Below are 20,551 nucleotides of genomic sequence, written 5' to 3'. Positions count from 1 at the left end.
TGACCTCTACCATCTAGAAGAATAAGAGCTCCAGACACAAGGGAGCAATACCACCTGTGAGTTTCCCTCCAAGACACAAACCATTGTGACATTGAACTATACCACCAGTCTTTCACAGTCATTCGGTCAAAAACATGGAACTCCCTTCCTAACAGATATATGGGTGCACCTGCACTGCATCAACTTAGAGATGCTGAATAAATGTTGGTCAGGCCTGCAACACTCACATCCGAAGATGGAATAAAAATGCAAAGAGAAACCAGAACTTGAAAGATAAATAGAAAGGTCAAAGAATTTTTGGGAGACACATGTCAATGGAAATAAAGTTCCAGTAATAGTTGAGCATGATGGGCAGAGGGAATTCAGAAAGTGGGAAAAAAAGGGCTAGAGTAAAGTAATAATGGCGAGAAAACAAAAGAGAAAAGCCCACAAAAGGAAACCAATAGCTGGCAAATATAAATTTACATTAAAAGTTGTGTATAAAGTAATGCATTTAAGAAATAAACAGAGAGCGAGATAGGCTACCTGGAATGATAACGAGGTCCATATGAAAAGATAGATAGCGAAAAACACGGTGACTGAGACTATACAGTCATGGGAATGAAAATTAGAATACATAACGTGGATACCGATAGAGAAAGGGAAATAAGTATATTTCAATATATTAATTCTTGGTACATCAGTATCACATCAAAGGGCGGGCGCTTTTTGCAAATCCCTACTTGCCCTAGTAAGGTGGTATAACCACTTCAGAGGGCAGTTAGGTTCAAATACAAAGTGCCATATAATTGGAGTCACATTTAGGGCGAAGGGGCAACTTCCCTTCCATAGAGGGCATTAATGAGCCAGTTGGATTGTTATGACAATAAAACAACTTCCTTATTACTTTGACTGATACCACATTGTTAACTCCAGTTTTTATAAAGTGAGTACATATGCACAAAGTGTCTTGGTGTGATTAGACTTCCGATAACGTCCAGATTATAAATCTATTCCTCTGGATTTCTTGCCCAGTAATATAACGAATACAGCAGCCTGCCCTTGTCGGGAGAGGAGCAGCACAAATAACGAAGGGAGTGATGGAAGTAGAGAAATAGTACAGACATAGAGAGAGAAAAACAAAAAAAATAAACTCTGCTAAGAGGAAGATAGAAAACAGGAATTAAACAAGTACAAGTTAAATGGCAAATCAGATCTAAAATCAGAGTGAGTTCAGTTGTATTCCAATGTATAAAATATACGTTAAAACAACATTATCTACACTATTATAGGATGGGATCCTAGTTATAAGTAAGTCTGAAGTTTAATACTGCTTTGCATGTTGAACATCAATTACTGTAGATTTATTAAGCAGGCAGCCTATGCAATGAAGCTTAAACATATACTTCTAGGGCTGCACTTACAGACAAACGAGTTGGTGTTTGCATCGCAGTTCCTTAATTTGTGTCAAGGTGATAAGGCCTGATCAAATCCGAGGTATCAGCTCCAACTCTGGTTTTAAATTAGTTTCAATAAACACTTTGCATGACAAATGGCATTTTACTGCAGTAAATTATGTTATAGTTAATTCGCAGTCCCATAGTACATGTATTTTACGAGTTTGTATCTCTTGCAAGACGATTTCTGGTTTAACAGGTAAGGCTTCATATGACTATAGTCGAAAGAGAACCGAATAGATATATAGAATTCGTAGACTTCAGGAAAATCCGACCCAACATTTTCTGACAATTTGTCCTTAATTGAGTGTAGAATATCTAAAACCAGCATTAAACATTATTTTATCAGCAGCGTGTGTCAGCCGCGAACAATTCTGTTGTGCAGTTATTTCATGGATTTTTCCTTTATGGCCAGGTGGTTGAAGTTTCAGTAGGGGACTACTTTGGGAATAGTGATCACAATTCCGTAAGTTTTCGAATACTCATGGACAAAGACGAGAGTGGTCCTAAAGGAAGAGTGCTAAATTGGGGGAAGGCCAACTATACCTAAATTCGGCTGGATCTGGGGAATGTAGATTGGGAGCAGCTGTTTCAAGGGAAAACCACATTTGATATGTGGGAGGCTTTTAAAGAGAGGTTGATTAGCGTGCAGGAGAGACATGTTCCTGTGAAAATGAGGGGTAGAAATGGCAAGATTAGGGAACCATGGATGACAGGTGAAATTGTGAAACTAGCTAAGAGGAAAAAGGAAGCATACATAAGGTCTCGGCGGCTGAAGAAAGACAAAGCTTTGAAAGAATACCGGGAATGTAGGACCAATCTGAAACGAGGAATTAAGAGGGCGAAAAGGAGTCATGAAATATCTTTAGCAAACAGGGTTAAGGAAAATCCCAATGCCTTTTATTCATATATAAGGAGCAAGAGGGTAACTAGAGAAAGAATTGGCCCACTCAAGGACAAAGGAGGAAAGTTATGCGTGGAGTCAGAGAAAATGGGTGAGATTCTAAACGAGTACTTTGCATCGGTATTCACCGAGGAGAGGGACATGACGGATGTTCAGGTTAGGGACAGATGTTTAATTACTCTAGATCAAGTCGGCATAAGGAGGGATGAAGTGTTGGGTATTCTAAAAGGTATTAAGGTGGACAAGTCCCCAGGTCCGGATGGGATCTATCCCAGGTTACTGAGGGAGGTGAGAGAGGAAATAGCTGGGGCCTTAACAGATATCTTTGCAGCATCCTTAAACACGGGTGAGGTCCCGGAGGACTGGAGAATTGCTAATGTTGTCCCCTTGTTTAAGAAGCGTAGCAGGGATAATACAGGTAATTATAGACCGGTGATCCTGACGTCAGTGGTAGGGAAGCTGTTGGAGAAGATACTGAGGGATAGGATCTATTCCCGTGTGGAAGAAAATGGGCTTATCAGTGATAGGCAACATGGCTTTGTGCAGGAAAGGTCATGTCTTCCCAACTTAATAGAATTCCTTGAGGAAGTGACAAAGCTGATTGATGAGGGGCGGGCTATAGATGTCATATACATGGACTTCAGTAAGGCGTTTGATAAGGTTCCCCATGGTAGGCTGATGGAGAAACGGAAGTCGCATTGGGTCCAAGGTGTACTAGCTAGATGGATAAAGAACTGGCTGGGCAACAGGAGACAGAGAGTGGCAGTGGAAGGGAGTTTCTCAAAATTGGGACGTGTGACCAGTGGCGTTCCACAGGGATCCGTGCTGGGACCACTGTTGTTTGTGATATACATAAATGATTTGGAGGAAAGTATAGGTGGTCTGATTAGCAAGTTTGCAGACGACACTAAGATTGGTGGAGTAGCAGATAGTGAAGGGGACTGTCAGAGAATACAGCAGAATATAGATAGATTGGAGAGTTGGGCAGAGAAATGGCAGATGGAGTTCAATCAGGGCAAATACGAGGTGATGCATTTTGGAAGATCCAATTCAAGAGTGAATTATACAGTAAATGGAAATGTCCTGGGGAAATTTGATGTACAGAGAGATTTGGGTGTTCAGGTGCATTGTTCCCTGAAGGTGGCAACGCAGGTAAATAGAGTGGTCAGGAAGGCATACGGCATGCTTTCCTTCATCGGACGGGGTATTGAGTACAAGAGTTGGCAGGTTATGTTACAGTTGTATAGGACTTTGGTTCGGCCACATTTGGAATACTGCGTGCAGTTCTGGTCGCCACATTGCCAAAATGAAGTGGATGCTTTGGAGAGGGTGCAGAGGAGATTCACCAGGATGTTGCCTGGTATGGAGGGCGCTAGCTATGAAGAGAGGTTGAGTAGATTAGGATTATTTTCATTAGAAAGACAGAGGTTGAGGCGGGACCTGATTGAGGTGTACAAAATCATGAGAGGTATAGCCAGGGTGGATAGAAAGAAGCTTTTTCCCAGAGTGGGGGATTCAATTACTAGGGGTCACGAGTTCAAACTGAGAGGGGAAAAGTTTAGGGGTGATCTGCGTGGAAAGTTCTTTATGCAGCGGGTGGTGGGTGCCTGGAACGCGTTGCCAGCGGAGGTGGTAGAAGCGGGCACGATAGCGTCTTTTAAGATGAATTTAGACAGATACATGAATGGGCAGGAAGTAAAGAGATACAGACCCTTAGAAAATAGGCGACATGTTTAGTTAGAGGATCTGGATAGGCGCAGGCTTGGAGGTCCGAGGGGCCTGTTCCTGTGCTGTAATTTTCTTTGTTCTTTGTTCTTTTGTATCATAAACATATCTTTGGCCTCCTTGTCTCGAGAGACAATGTGTATGCGCCTGGAGGTGGTCATTGGATTGCGAAGCAGCGCCTGAAGTGGCTGTAAAAGCCAATTCTAGAGTGACAGGCTCTTCCACATGTGCTACAGATAAAATTGGTTGTCGGGGCTGTTACACAGTTGGCTCTCCCCTTGCGCATCTGTCTTTTTTCCTGCCAACTGCTAAGTCTCTTCGACTCGCCACATTTTAGCCCCGCTTTTATGGCTGCCCGCCAGCTCTGGCGATCACTGGCATCTGACTCCCATGACGCAGGACTCATGTCGCGTTTGCAGACGTCTTTCAAGCGGAGACATGGACGGCCGGTGGGTCTGATACCAGTGATGAGCTCGCTGTACAATGTGTCCTTGGGAATCCCGCCTTCTTCCATGCAGCTCACATGGCCAAGCCATCTCAAGCACCGCTGACTCAGTAGCGCGTATATGCTGGGGATGTTGGCCACCTCGAAGTCTTCTGTGTTGGAGATACGGTCCTGCCACCTGATGCCAAGGATTCTCCGGAGGCAGCGAAGATGGAATGAATTGAGACGTCGCTTTTATCAGACATACGGTGTCCAGGCCTTGCTGCCATCGAGCAAGGTACTGAGGGCAAAGGCTTGATACACTCGGACTTGTATGTTCCGTGCCAGTGCGCCATTTTCTCACACTCTTTTGGCCAGTCTGGACATAGCAGTGGAAGCCTTTCCCATGCGCTTGTTGATTTCTGCATCGAGAGACAAGTTATTGGTGAATGTTGAGCCTAGGTAGGTGAACTCTTGAACCACTTCCAGAGCGTGGTGGCCGATATTGTTGGAAGGAGCATTTCTGACGTCCTGTCCCATGATGTTCGTTCTCTTGAGGCTGATGGTTAGGCCAAATCTCGTAGCAGGCAGCCGGAATCCTGTCGATGAGTTTCTGCAGACATTCTCATGTGTGATAAAAGCAAAATACTGCGGATGCTGGAAATCTGAAATAAAAGCAAGAAATGCTGGAACCACTCAGCAGGTCTGGCAGCATCTGTGAAAAGAGAAGCAGAGTCAACGTTTCGGGTCAGTGACCCTTCTTATGTGTGAGGTTTTAATGCAGCATCGTCGGCAAAGAGGGGTTCCCTGATGAGGGCATTTCATACTTTGGTCTTCGCTCTTAGACGGGCAAGGTTGAACAACCTGCCACCTGATCTTGAGTGGAGGAAAATTCCTTCTTCTGACGACTTGAACGCACGTGAGAGCAGTAAGGAGAAGAAGATCTCAAACAGTGTGGGTGCGAGAACACAGCCTTGTTTCACGCCACTCAGGATAGGTAAGGGGTCTGATGAGGTGCTGCTATGCTGAATTGTGCCTTTTATATTGTCATGGAATGAGGTGATGATACTTAGTAGCCTTGGTGGACATCCGATCTTTTATAGTAGTCTGAAGAGACCACGTCTGCTGACGAGGTCAAAGGCTTTGGTGAGATCAATGAAAGCAACGTAGAGGGGCATCTGTTGTTCACGTCATTTCTCCTGTAGCTGGTGAAGGGAGAACAGCATGTCAATGGTAGATCTCTGTGCTCGAAAACCACACTGTGCCTCAGGGTAGACACGCTCAGCCAGCTTCCGGAGCCAGTTTAGAGCAACTCGAGCGAAGACTTTCCCCACTATGCTGAGCAGGGAGATTCCACGGTAGTTATTGCAGTCTCCGGCATCACCCATGTTCTTATAGAAGTCGATGATATTGGCAAACATTACGAATATAAATATACGTTGCAAAGCGAGCAGGACCTTGAGACCTGGGGCTGTTTGACCGGTGAGGAACGTACCAATACCGTATCAGTAGTACGATCAGAGGATATGTCTGATACATTAAAGATGTTTCCCTGCAAACATGGTTGATAACTTGTTAGAAATTGCATACCCATGCTGAAAATGATCGCAAAACAACATCACCCTGAAGGAGCTATGCTAAATTGCGCAAACACCGAATCAGCTAACTAGCATTCTACCTACTTAATGGCTGGTGTAACGAATGCATGCTGAAAAAGATTCATAATACACGATTCATCCCCCTAGCAAAACAGAACTGGAAAATGATGGAAGGCTGAGGGAACTCAACGTACTGAAAGGAAGAGTAAGCAGGAAGGACGTTAAGTGTCACTTATGGGGTTCACACTGATTAGTTTTGTTAGTTTTGAGAGACAGCACTGAAACAGGCCCTTCGGCCCACCGACCCGACCATCAACCACCCATTTATACTAATCCTACGCTAATCCCATATTCCTACCACATCCCCACCTGTCCCTACATTTCCCTACCACTTACCTAGACTAGGGGATTTTTTTTTATCATGGTCAATTTACCTATTAACCTGCAAGTCTTTTGGCAGGAAACCGGAGAAAACCCACGCAGACACAGGGAGAACTTGCGAACTCCACACAGGCAGTACCCAGAATTGAACCCGGGTCGCTGGAGCTGTGATGCTGAGGTGCTAACCACTGTGCCACTGTGCCGCCCATAATATTGGGCGAAAGTCAGGACGGGGGAACAGCGCACTCATGATGTTCACCTGATAACAGAATCCGTGGGCCAGGATAGTGGTCTGGGAGAACTTATGATTCTCCCTGATATCACAGTGAATGGACCTACTCGGAGGACTGCTCACATTGGAAGATGCAAACAAACGGACAGGAGTCGGCTGTTCATAGCTGATCTGCAGCTAACGCCATATACTCACATTTCCCCATATCATTTGACACCTATGGTTAACAAATATTTATCAACCAAAGTTTTAAAAATAATAATCAAGCCGGTGTGAATCGTCATTTGCAGAAGACAGTTCCAAAGTTTGAACAAGTTTTGCATGAAGAAATATTTCTGCACCTCTCTCCTGAAAGATCTGTCTCTAATTTTTAAACTATGCCCCATATTGCGCTACTCCCTAAGGAGGAGAAATAATGTCTCCATCTATTATTTCTGTGCCATCTAGCATATAAAATAAAATATGGCAAATCACCATTTAACCTTCTAAATTCCAGGGAATTTAACCACAGATTGTGCAATATATCATCGTAACTTGAACCTTGGATTGCATTTTAATTCATCACTGCAGTCGCTCCATGGTCAAATAATTCTCGGTCAGGTGTTACCCAGAAATATTTAGAGCTTCCGAGTGTGGTCCAACAAGGGCTTAGTATTGGCAAAGCATGACTTCTTTTTTTTTTATTATTCATTCATGGGCTGTGGGCGTTGTTGGTTAGGCCAGCATTTATTGTCCATCCCTAATTGTCCTTGAGAAGGTGGTGGTCAGTTGCCTTCTTGAACCGCTGCCGTCCAATTGGGGTAGGTCCACCCACAGTGTTGTTAGGAAGAAAGTTCCAGGATTTGACCCAGCGACAGTGAAGGAACGGCGATATCGTTCCAAGTCAAGATGGTGTGTGACTTGGAGGGGAACTTGCAGGTGGCGTTGTTCCCATGCATTTGCTGTCCTTGTCCTTCTGGTTGGTCGAGCTCGCAGGTTTGGAAGGTGCTGTCTCAGGAGTCTTGGTGCGCTGCTGAAGTGCATCTTGTAGATGGTACACACTGCTGCTACTGTGCGTCGGTGGTTGAGGGAGTGAATGTTTGTAGACGGTGTGCCAATCAAGCAGGCTGCTTTGTCCTTGATGGCGTCGAGCTTCTTGAGTGTTGTTGGAGCTGCATCCATCTATGCATTGGAGAGTATTCCATCACACTCCAGACGTGTGCCATGTAGAGGGTGGACAGGCTTTGGGGAGACAGGAGATAAGTTGCTCGCCGCAGGATTACTAGCCCCTGACCTGCTCCTGTAGCCATGCTATTTATATGGTTACTCTAGTTCAGTTTCTTATCAATACTAGCCCCTAGGATGTTGATAGTGGGGGATTCAGTGATGGTAATGCCATTGAATGTCAGGTGGAGATGGTTAGATTCTCTCTTGTTGGAGATGGTCATTGCCTGGCACTTGTGTGACGCGAATGTTACTTGCCACTTATCAGCCCAAGCCTGGATATTGTACAGGTCTTGCTGCATTTCGACACGGACTGCTTCAGTATCTGAGGTGTCGCGAATGGTGCTGAACATTGTCCAATCATCAGCGAACATCTCCACTTCTGACCTTACGGTTGAAGGAAGGTCATGGATGAAGCAGCTGAAGATGGTTAGGCCTAGGAGACTACCCTAAGGAGCTCCTGCAGTGATGTCCTGGAGCTCAGATGATTGACCTTCAACACGTACAACCATCTTCCTTTGTGCTAGGCATGACTACAACCAATGGAGAGTTTACCCTCTGATTCCCATTGACTGTAGTTTTGCTAGGATTCCTTGCCACTATTCTCGGTCGAATGCTGTCTTGATGTCAAGGGCAGTCACTCATGTATTTTAGTGATCTCGATATAAACGCTGCATTCCATTTGTCATTTTGATTATTTGCTGCCTCTGTTCATGACATGTAAATGATCCTTCTACCAGGACATTCAAGTCTTTTTTGCCCTCTACTGTTTCTCTCTCCTCACCATTCAGAACGTGATGCTTTGATGCTTTTAAGTTCCAAAGTAGATGCCATCCCGTTTTCCTACCATGCCATCCATTTTCCACCGTTTTGTTCATTCGCTGAATACATCAATATGTCTTTGAAAATTCATGCTTACATCTACATTGCATACACTGTTGCCAATCTTTGTGCCATCGCAGATTTGGATATGTGGATTTCTATCCTAACAGCTTGTAAGATTATTAGGTTACTAAAAGTTACTAACCAGAGTACTCATTGTTCAAATCCAGTTATTATAAACTAGCAACTAAATTATTATCATAAACTTGCATTTAGATTTATTAGAACCTTTCTTTGTAGCATGGAAAAGTAGAAAAAAAAGACTTACTAAATAAGGCACATTGAAGCCAAGATGTCAAGCCAGCAGGATTCTGGGAAATTGCGTCCAGCATTAAAATGTTTACTTGCAGTAGAAGGGTGAGACGTTGAGAGCCGACAGCGAAAACAGCTTCGGTGTCGAATTGTCATGTAATTAGGTTAGGAATGTAGAAATGTAAAATCATTGAGATAATGTAATCTAAAGAAAGGGGTACTACTTGTGCAAATCCAAAAGGTTATCAACCATCAAAAAATGATCCTTGATTGGTTGAGAAAGGCATGCGTTAATACAAGACCAATCACTGATTGGGAGAGTGGAGGGCTAAATGGAAAATTGCCAGGATAAAAAAAGAACTGTTTTTGACACTGTACAGCAGAGAATTTTCGAACAACAAGAGACAAGAGAGACCGACAAGGAAAACTTGAAGAGCAAAAGCTCCAAGAGAAAGAGCCATGCAATCTGTTATCCAGTCTCTACTATGGACAATATATGTGTTCAGCTGTTAATTACTGTCCGAGTTTGTGACAATGGCTTATCTGAAAGCTAAACAAACTTGTTTTCACCTTTCTCTCAATAATGTCCATTCACAACAAGCTGTTATGCTGCCAAATCTCTTGCACCTGAGTAGGGGGTGTAAAACATCCTATCTTATCAAATCTCACATTCCATGTCATGAATAATAGAGGCACGAACACATGTCCTTGTCTCAAGTTTTGGCAATGACTATTCCTTTGCGTTTTTCATACTCTCTGTCTTTTGCTTAACCATTTTCCTATCCAGGTCAACAATGTTTCCTTCAATTCCATGAGCTTCTACTTTAGACTTCGGCCAACTGTATTAGAGATGTTATCAAACGAGTTCTGAAGTCCTTGTAAATAATAGCCATAAATATTCTTTTGGCCATTCTGTCAGTCCTCCTCCAAATATACCAGGTTTGACTCAGCCTGTCCAAAAAGCCCCTCATCAGGTTCTCTGGTAGAGGAGTGAGAGGGGTAGAACTGAGGGCTGAGGTACTTCGTGGAGTTTTCTCGTCTAGAGGACCGATTGGATTAGGAACAATGGGTAAAGCTGACCTGGCACAGGGCCAGGGCAGAGAGTTAGGCGTATTGGTCAGACTCGACTAATAGAAAAATGAGTGAGTCTGGAGAGCTCAGCAGGGCATTTGGAAGTGATATCCCTGCTGTGGAACATTGCAGTGAGGCACCCGAATGTTTGCCACCTATCCGGTAACAGGAATGAAATAGAAACAAGGAATGTGTGTATTATGATAGAATGGAACTCTCAGATACATTTTAAATTATTGACTGCCTAGAAGATGATGGGAAGTTACGTGCATAGGCACAATATTCTGTCTGGGCTGAAGTCAGGACACTTGATGCTTGGGTATTGGGCAGCTTTTGGCATGTGGCTTCTGAACTCAGGATGGATGTCAGTGCTGTTTCACCAACAGTGATGCCATTGGGAAAAAGGTCGGGATGGATCTGATTCAATCAAGGTCTGCGTGGAGATAACCGTTGATTTAAACATTCCTCAGATTTTCTTTCTTCCTCACCCCAAGAACCCTGGAGAAAAGGATCCAGCTTCATATCTTCCGCTTTTTCAATCATAGTGATGTGTTAGTAAGTTATCACCATGACCACCTCTATTGTTTTTACTGTTAAGGTCAGTGAACGGTTGGTCAGATCAATCAAACAACTGATCATTTTTGTAAAATTGAACGCGAGGATACTTTAGTTATCCGGTTTGTCTGTGAGTGTGAATTTGTGTAAACTTGTCCACTTCACAACCGAATCTCAGTTTGTTTAATGAGGAAAGCCTCTATTCTATGTGGCACAAATATCTGTAGGAGAAATGACTCACCTAAACAAAACAAGCAGTTTTCCTTGGTAGTCCAATTTGCATCTCATGCAGCAGAATCGGTATCTGAGTAGTTCATATTGGTGGCCTCCAACCAATGCTCGATCTGCAGTCTACCAATGTTACCTTATAGGAGCGGTGTGTGAACTGTCTCCAGTCTATATCCACTCTTCTTGTGGTCGAGATCTCTTGAATCGACCTCCTTGGAAAGTCATGATGGGTGCAAGCTATCGAGGTGAACACAAGAAATAGATAATATCAGAGGCGGCTCAATAGTAGCTCTCGCGCCTCTGCGTCACAGAAGCATTGGTCTAAAGACTAGTCTAGAGTGGAAAATCTCAGCTGACAGACCAGTACTGTACTGATGAAGTGCTGCACTGTCGGAGGTGCTGTGTTTCGGATGAAATATTATACCTAGCTGTCTCTCAGGTGGAAGGTGCATATTGCACAGACAATATTTTGAAGAACAAGGGAGAGATCCACCCTGTGTCAGGCCAACATTTATCTAACAAGCAACATCTCTCAAACAAATGATCTGGTCATTATCCTTACTGAAGTGGACCTTGGCATGTTCAAGTTGGTTGTCACATTTCTAACGTTGCAACAAATGGTTTGCCTGCGCTTGTGAAACTTCTATGTAAATGCAAATTAATTTTTTATAATTAGAGGAATATGCATCACAGAAGTAGACCAGTTGCCCCATCGTTTCTTGTGCTAGCCAGTTAGCTGAACAAAAAACTGCTCTTTACCCATAGCCCTCCATATTGTTCTGCGTTGCATTTTGTATAGGTAATAAAATAAATGAGGCCAAAGAACACGCTGTCAATTAGACATAGGGCATAGGACCTAATGATCAAAACAAGTGAGGCCTAATCGCCCATGTGGATGATGGGGATCCTACAGATTTAGCATATCTGGACTTCCAGAAGGCATTTGATAAGGTGCCGCACAAAAGGTTAATACACAAGGTAAGATCATATGGGGTTTGGGGCAATATATTAGCTTGAATAGAGGTTTTAGCTAACTAGCAAAAAACAGAGAGTTGGGATAAATGGGTCTTTTTTCTGGCTACCAGGATGTAATTAGTGGCGTGCCACAGGTTCGGTCCTTGGGCAACAATTATTTACAATATGTATTGATGACTTGTATGCAGGAATAGAAGGTACAAATGCCAAATTTACAGATGGCGCTAAAATGCGTGGGATAGTAAGTTGCAATGAAGAAATACGAAATTTTCAAATGGATATAGATAGGTTCGGTGAATATGCCAAAATTTGGCAGGTGGAGTTTACCGTGGATAGGTGTGAGGTTACCCATCTTGGTCAGAAGAATAAAAAGGCAAATTATCATCTAGATGGAGAGAAACTTCAGAGTGAATCGGTGCAGAGGAATCTGGGTGTCCTCGTGCATGATTCGCTGAAAAGTAGTATGCAGGTACAGCAGGTAAAAGGAAGACAAATGGAATTTTGGAATTTGTTGTGAAAGGAATGGAGTATAAAAGTAGGGAAGTGTGGCTGCAACTGTACAAGGCGGTAGTGAGACCACACCTGGAGTATTGTACAGTTTTGGTCCCCTTACTTGAGAAGGGAAGTAGTTACCCTGGAGGCAGTTCAGAAGATGTTCACTAGATTGCTTCCAGAGATGAGGGGTTTGTGTTATGAAGAAAGATTGAGCAGATTAGGCCTTTACTCTCTGGAGTTTAGAAGAATGAGAGGAGATCTAATTGAGGAATATAAGATGATTAAAGGGATCGACAAAGTAGACTTGGAGAGGATGATTCCTCTGGTGGGGCAATTTAGAACAAGAGGTCATAGTTGTAGGATAAGGAGTAGCAGATTTAAAACAGAGATTAGGAGAAATTACTTCTCTCAAAGGGCCGTGAGCCTGTGGAATTCATTACCCCAGAGTGCGGTCGATACCACGGCATTGAGTGAATTTAAGGAGGAGATAGACAGATTTTTAATTAGAAATGGGTTGAAGAGTTATGGAGAACGGGCAGGAAAGTGGAGTTGAGGCCAAGATGAGATCAGCCATGATCATACTGAATGGCGGAGCAGGCTCGAGGGGCTGAATTGCCTACTCCTTCTCCGAGTTCTATGTTCTTATGTTCTTATCTACTTCCTCTGATGTCTCTCCCCAAATTTACCACTTCCCTAGTTTTCATCCTTCAAGGTTGCCAGCCTTTCGTGATTCACATTAACACCACTTGGTTCGGCCACGGTACACATTGTCTTAAGGCTTTACCCTAAAGCATAAAGCGTTACCCAGAGTTTTCTCAAAAGTCGTTGGCTCAAAAGCAGTCCTTTTGTCACTCTGATGAAGGAATATGATGCAGCAGAACGCCCTCTAATGATAGAAAATGCCAGTTAAAGAGCTTGTACAAAAGTAAAAACTGTGGATTATGGAAATCTGATATAAAAATGGGAAATGTTCGAAACACTCAGCGGGTCTGGCAGCATCTGTGGAGCGAGAAACACAACGAAACTTTCAGACCTGCTATTTTTCATTAGAAATGACGAACGTGATGGAATGAGATCTGCTGTATGATCCCGTTTCTGATGTTCATTGTGTGATGTCATGGAATCTGCTGTGTGACCATTGTTTGGATCCTCATTGCATGTTGTACTGGCACATGCTGTATGGCACATGTTCTAATGTAAAGGGTGGGACATAATGTGCCCTAAGTTATTATCACTGATCTGATGGACATTGTGACGTACTGAGACGTACTGTATGATCCTTGTTCAGCGAATCCATGTCTGATATTCTGGGGGCTGTTGTCTGATTCCTGCTCTAATGTTAATGGCGTCATATACAGAACCCTGTTGTATAATCCTTGTCCTGATGGTAAACCTGTGCTGTGCAGGCGTCTGCTCTCTGATTTCTCTTCTGAAGTTCAATGTTTGATGTGCTGGGACCTGCTGCATGATCCTTGCTCTTACTTGCAGTGTGTTTTGTATTGGAGCTGCTTTACCTTCCCTGTTCTGATGTTCGGTATGTTATGTACTAGGTCCTGTTGTATGATCCCTGTTCCGATGGACAGCGGGATATACTATGACCTGCTTTATTTTCCCTGTTCTAATTTTCAGTGAGTTATGTGCTGGCTCATGCTGTACAATCCCTATACCTATGTTCAGTGCGTTTTGTATTGGACTTGCTTCCCCCTTCCCTGTTCCGATGTTCGGTATGTTATACACTCAGTCTAGCTGTATGATCCCTGTTCTGATGAACAGTGTGTGTTGTATTGGGACCTGTTTTCTGTTCACTATTCTGATGTTCGGTATGTTATACATTCTGTCCAGCTGTATGATCCCTGTTCTAATGAACAGTGTGTGTTGTATTGGGACCTGTTTTATATTTACGGTTCTGATGTTCGGTATATTATACATTAAGTCCATCTGTATGATCCCCGTTCTGATGAATAGTGTGTGTTGTATTGGGACCTGTTTTATGTTCACTGTTCTGATGTTCGGTATGTTATGCATTCAGTCCAGCTCTAAGATGCCTGTTCTGATGAATAGTGCATATTGTATTAGGACCTGTTTTATGTTCCATGTTCTGATGTTCAGTGTGTGATGCCCCAGGCCTTGCTTTGTGATCCTTGTTCTGATGGTGTTCTCTCGACTGATACCTGGGATCGGGGTATTTCTCAAATGAAGACATGTTGAACAGGTGTTTAGAAGAATGAGAGGTGATCTTATTGAAACGTAAAAGAACCTGAGGGGAACTGGCAGGGCGGATCCTGAAAGGATGTTTCCCCGTGTGGGAGAGACTAGAAAAAGGGGACAGAGCTTAAAAATAAGGGGTAGCTAATTTAAGATGGAGATGAGGAGTTTGTTCTTTTATTTTTTCTCTCAGATACTTGTGTGTCTTTGTTGCTCTCATCCCCAGACAGCGGTGGAGGCAGGGTCATTGATTACGTTTAAGGTAGTGGTAGATACATTCTTGACTAACAAGAGGATCAAAGGGTATCGGGGTTAGGTGGGAAAGTGGAGTTGAGGCCACAATCAGATCAACCATGATTTAGTGGCGGATCAGGCTCGATGGTGCCGAATGGCCTACTCCTGCTCCTAATTCGTACGTTCATGTGTTCATATAATGGACTGTGTAATGATTCCCTGCACTGCTGCACAATGTCTGATGTACTTACACCTGCTGCATGACTCATTTCCTGATGAATTCTGATCGACACTGCTGCTGCTGACCACAGGCCATATTACCAAAATTGTGCCACGTGCCAACTTATTCATACAGCCCCAGTTGTGGGCAACTGATACAATTCACAGCATAGCTGCACCTTCTGGCATTTGGCCTCATTCCTTGAGCTTCCAATCCTGCGGGCACATTGTCATATTTCCGGTACAATGACATCAGGCCGTACCTGGCCACGAGGAAGTAATAGAGTATTAGTCCAATGTCTTCAGTGGGGAAATTTGCAAGAATTAGTTATTAGGAACAGAATGTCTGACGGGTTGCAAAAATATGAGTTGATCAGAGAGAATTAGCATGGAACTGTAAAGGGTAAATGAAGTTGAACTAAACAAATTGGTTTTTGACTAGGTACACAATGTGCTTGATAAAGCATTTTATGGCATTCCAGACTCAATATTAGGTCAGCAATTTAAGATTCAAACACCTGCTACCATTCTTCTTCAAGAGAGAAAATGTTTGCAATGATTCTGCTGCTGTGATTTCTCACTCCTCTAGACACATCATTTGTTTCTTACGTGTATGGGATATATTGTTACTTCCATAAGAGAGTGATAAAGCTCCTCATAAGAGCCTGTTAACTGGGGGTAAAGTGAATGGAGTTGACAGCATTTTTTAGCCGGGTTAAGAAATTGGCTGAGTGGGAGAAGACGGAGTGGAGGGGTAATGGACAGTTAATCTAATTTGTAGGCCGTAGATATTGATGTTGTGCAAGGATCTGGTTTGGGCCTGAAATGTTCACCATCTTTATTAATAACTTCGATGTTGTAATTGAAAGCCACATATCCATATTTGCTGATGATCGAAGTATCAAAGGCATTGTCAGCAAAAATTAGAAAGGGATAGTGATACATGATATATACCATTAACATTTGTCATAAACAGTTGAGCCTTCAACTCGGATCTCTGTGGAACCTCATTAGTTATAGTGTGCCAAGCAGAACATGATCCATTTACCCAACTTTCTGCTATTTTTTTCTCATCAATCCTCTATACATGTTAATATATCAGTAACAACATCATGGGCACTTAACTTGTGCAGTCACCTTATATATGTCACCATAGCGACACATGTGGTGCATTTGTGTCCACTGAAAGCTACATATCTTAATGCACAGCGTCCTGTTCCTTCCAGATGGAAAGAATATATACACACATTGCGTCTGTTTCAGATAAACAAAATAAGTGTCAGCCATTGCTTGTTCATTCCTCTGGGCAAAGTCTTGACAAATCAACGTCAAGCTGACAATTCAAACAAAGTTTGGCTGTTAACTGAAATTACCATAAACTGGTTCAAATACCAACGCCAGCCAATCGGCACTCTCTTCTAATACGGTATAACTTTGTTGCTTTCACTTACATTGGTATTCATTCGATTTGTCCTAATGAATGCAAGACGAAATGCTTTAACAAAACGTATGTTTTCAACAATATTCAAACTTTTAAGGTGCTCCTGATGCACTTTGCAGGCTCTCAGCAGCCATTTGCAGAAATGCAAACATAATCTCACATGGAAGATTCGTCCATCTGTTATCAAAACTTTTATTTGATTACTTTTACAGGAGCTCCTACCTCATGTCCCTAAACTAATTCAAAGGTACTCAAACTGGTAGATTCATTACATGGATGCCTAGTGGTAGAAAAAACAAATTCCAACCCTTAATCCCAATCATGGTGATATTCATGACATTATGCCCTGATCATCGTTTTGGGCATCTGATGGTGCCGTTATAAAGCCGCTTGTGTCTCTAGGTGGTAGACAGACGAATTTAACTGTGTTATACCCAGGATACTCATAACGTTGTGGACATTTTCGACATAAAATTGGAGCCTTCATCCGACTGAAACTCTGCTGGTAACCCATATCTAGTGAAGAACATGGTTGACTTCTCTCGGCTATCTTAGCCAAAATTGTTCTCAAGGGAATGGCCTCTGGAAACGCAGACTTCATATCCATAATTGTGAGTATATTGATGTCCCACTTTTGTTTTCGGTAAAGGTCCTACAAAATCTGCCAACATCCTCAAATATGTTTGCCCAAAAACTGGTATGGGAATGCGAGGTGTGGGTTTTATGGCAGGTTGCGGTTATCACACAAACTATCACGTATAGCACGTTTTACTAAACTGCACCACGTCCTTGAAAAGACCAGTCTTGTAGAAATATCTACTTATAGGTGTTTGGGTCTTCCGGATCCCCACATGTCCCATCATTGGAATTTCATCGGCTATCCTTAATATTTCTTGGCGATACTTGGCAGGTACCATTATTTGGTAAACAATTGTCCAGTCTTCATCCGCAGGTCTGTAAGGATGTCTCCACTTCCTAACCAGAATTCCACTTTGAGATATCCGGCTGCAGTGTCAAGTTGTCCTCTGACAATGTTTAGCCATTGCTCAGGTTAATCCACGTGCCGGAAAAACTCCTGGGACCTTTTCCTGCAACTGTTCTGTCTCTTTGACTTCGTTTGTCTTTCCTTCGAGCAAAATCATTACCCAGGATCAGTTCAACCACATCTACAGGTAAATTATGGACAACTCTGAAAGTTCCAGTTCCAGAAATTAAGTCATACTCAAGTTTTGCCTGATACAAAGGTATGGTTTGATACACCCCGCCGATGCCATTCACTAAAATCTTGGCAAGCTGTGAACTCTCTGGTGGAAAATTTATGCCTTTGCCTAGCAGAAGAGTTTGGTTGTATCCTGTATCCGTATGTATAACTATAGGTTTACCTGCCTCCTTGATGGATAAGGAGCTGCTTTTCCTTTTGACTGAAATTCCCTATAACTCTGAAGTATATTGTTCACATCCCGTGCACTCCCTGTGATCGTTGTACTTGACCTGGCAGCTGCAGTCAGAACTACAGCCTGATCTGTCATACTCTTGATCAGAGCCCCTTTCTCTGCATTGGCTTTGTGAACCCCAATATGTCCCATGGGTTTACCTCACAAGTTCCAGCATTTTTCACAATGGTGTCCCACCTTGTGACAATGGAAACACTTAGGCTTACAGACCTCACGTCTACCCTCAGCGTCTTCCTTTCTGGCCCGAGAGGAGATGCCTGGGCGCTGCCCCTGTCTACGTGCCTTCTTTTCACCCTGACACATTCTATCGTTCTAGGGTTTATGAAGGTGACGGACAACAGATTTGGGCGCATAAACAGTCTTGTAACCATCAGCAATCTCAGTTGTCTGACAGGCTGTTGAAACCTTCTGGCTCCAAACATTCGTTGTTACTGATGGAGGGAGTGATTTTTTTAAATTCTTCCTGTTGAATTATTTCCCTAACGATCTCATATGTGGCCTCTGTCTTTAGTTTCCACATTCAACGATCAGAGTTAATTTGCTTTACCCTTTCAAATTTTATGTAAGTCTGCCCAAGCTGTTACCAGAGTTTCCCAAGCTTTCGGCCTGTACGCTCAGGGAGCAACTCATAAGCATCGAGAATTGCCTTTTTGCCATCTCATAATCTGCAGACGCCTCTTCAGAAAGCATGGCTTAAACTTCATGAGCTCTGCCAATCAAGCTGCTGTGCATCAGTGGTGTCCAGCTTTCCTTCAGTCACTTCATCTGTCTAGCTATTGTTTAGAAAGAAATAAAAAGTGTCTCAACATCCCTTTCCTCAAACTTAAGGAGGGTTTGCAGAAATGTAAACAGCTCTTCAGTGGGGCCTGGATTGAAGTCTGTTCTTTCCTCACCAAAATTTTCACTGGCGTCAAGCCAGTCAAACTCTTTTAGAGTTCTAGCTTCTTTAGTTCGAATGCCCTTTCTTGCTCACTTTCTTCCTTTTCTCTTCTTTTTCTGTCTCCAGCCTCACTTCTATTTCCTTTTGTAATTGTAGTACAAGTTTTCTTATATCTCGTTCTTGTTCAAACAGCTTCAACTCCAACTGAAGACTGGCTAATGCAACTGAATTATCGTCTGGATTGCGTTTCCCTTCTTCCAATTTTCAGTGCTGTACTATTTCCTCAAGTATGTCTGCCCTTGGTTTAACTTTAACGCCAAATGTTCTGCAAATTCCTATTAACCTCGCCTTGGTTAAGTGTTCCAAATAACTCAGGGATAAATCCTTCCTTCCGAGTTAGGTCGTAACAACTGACAAAGCCATTCCAGCAGTGTAAACTTTACGCTAATGTACATGAAACCTGGTGTTTTCATTTTCCCCTTTACAGTTATGATTACTCCACCACAATTGCACTCAATTAGCTATTGGTTATCCCACACAGAACCCCCAATTGTATGTTATGATGGAGGTGGGAGAAATGCACTGTCTTCCTTTAATTCTAATTCTCCACAGGTCAGAACATATATTTAAACGTGTACCAGTAACCAGTACGGCCAATTATATACTCCATTGTTATTTTGGAATAAGATACATCAACCCGGGTTCTTTAATAAACAACCAAAGTTTATATATATATATATATATATATATAGATGTATATACACACACACATATATATATATATATATATATATATATATATATATATATATATATATAACAGGACTTAGCCAATAAAGATGCAAAGCAGTAACACACAGTTTGAAATGTATATTCCCTTCAAAATACCAAACATACATACATGCACATACTTGTTAAAGGTAAAATTAAAAAAAAAATGTTTTGTCCAATGTACTTGTTAATTGTAGAAGAACAAGGATAGGATACGTTATTTTTCAGGTGGGATACAGTCTGGCATCCTTGTCCAAATGGACGGGCCACTGGGATATTTTCAAAAGCACTTCGTTCAGGAGATGTACAGAGGAAGTCTTCTCGCAACTTCTCAGGGAAAATGCGACATCAGGGATTTTAACTGTAGCACAATGGATGTTTTAGGGTTTCTCAGAGAGGTGGAGAACAGATGAGTGGAGTGCTTATCTCTTATCAGGCTTACCCTCAATTGACTCAAAATAATTGTTCAAAATTGAGCCTCACTATTGAGCACCATAAATCCTGACACGTCACTGTTCTTGTAAACAGCACTTATAGTCAGAAGGCACCTGCCGTTTACTTAGCTGAAGTCATGTGACATCCAGTAAATCTTGTTGGAAGCTGAGTCCTTCCAGTGACCCTTTAGAGAACAAAGTCCAGCCTCTATGGAATCACGTCAGTCCTCCAATAAATCCCTCATCACAATTCCAAAACATGAGTCTTCAATGAAATATAAAGAAAAATAGAAGCACTGTCATAACACAATCTATATGATGATTAAAATCGCCCACGATAATTGCAGTGTCATTCCTACAAATCCCAATTATTTTGTGATTGATACTTCTGCCTCTAGTGTAGCTAATGTTGGTGCTGAGGATGAGGGGGAAGTACTCCCACCAGTGACTTACTTTCCTTCCTATTTCTTATATCCAGCCAGAGTGATTTGGCATCTTGATCATCTGAACGAGGATCATTTCTCAGTACAGTACTAACCTTATCATTTACTA

This window comes from Heterodontus francisci, chromosome 21 (assembly GCF_036365525.1).
Source record: "Heterodontus francisci isolate sHetFra1 chromosome 21, sHetFra1.hap1, whole genome shotgun sequence".
Lineage (NCBI taxonomy): Eukaryota > Metazoa > Chordata > Chondrichthyes > Heterodontiformes > Heterodontidae > Heterodontus > Heterodontus francisci.
The sequence above is the reverse complement of the archived record's forward strand: the minus strand, read 5'-3'. Positions refer to the sequence as shown.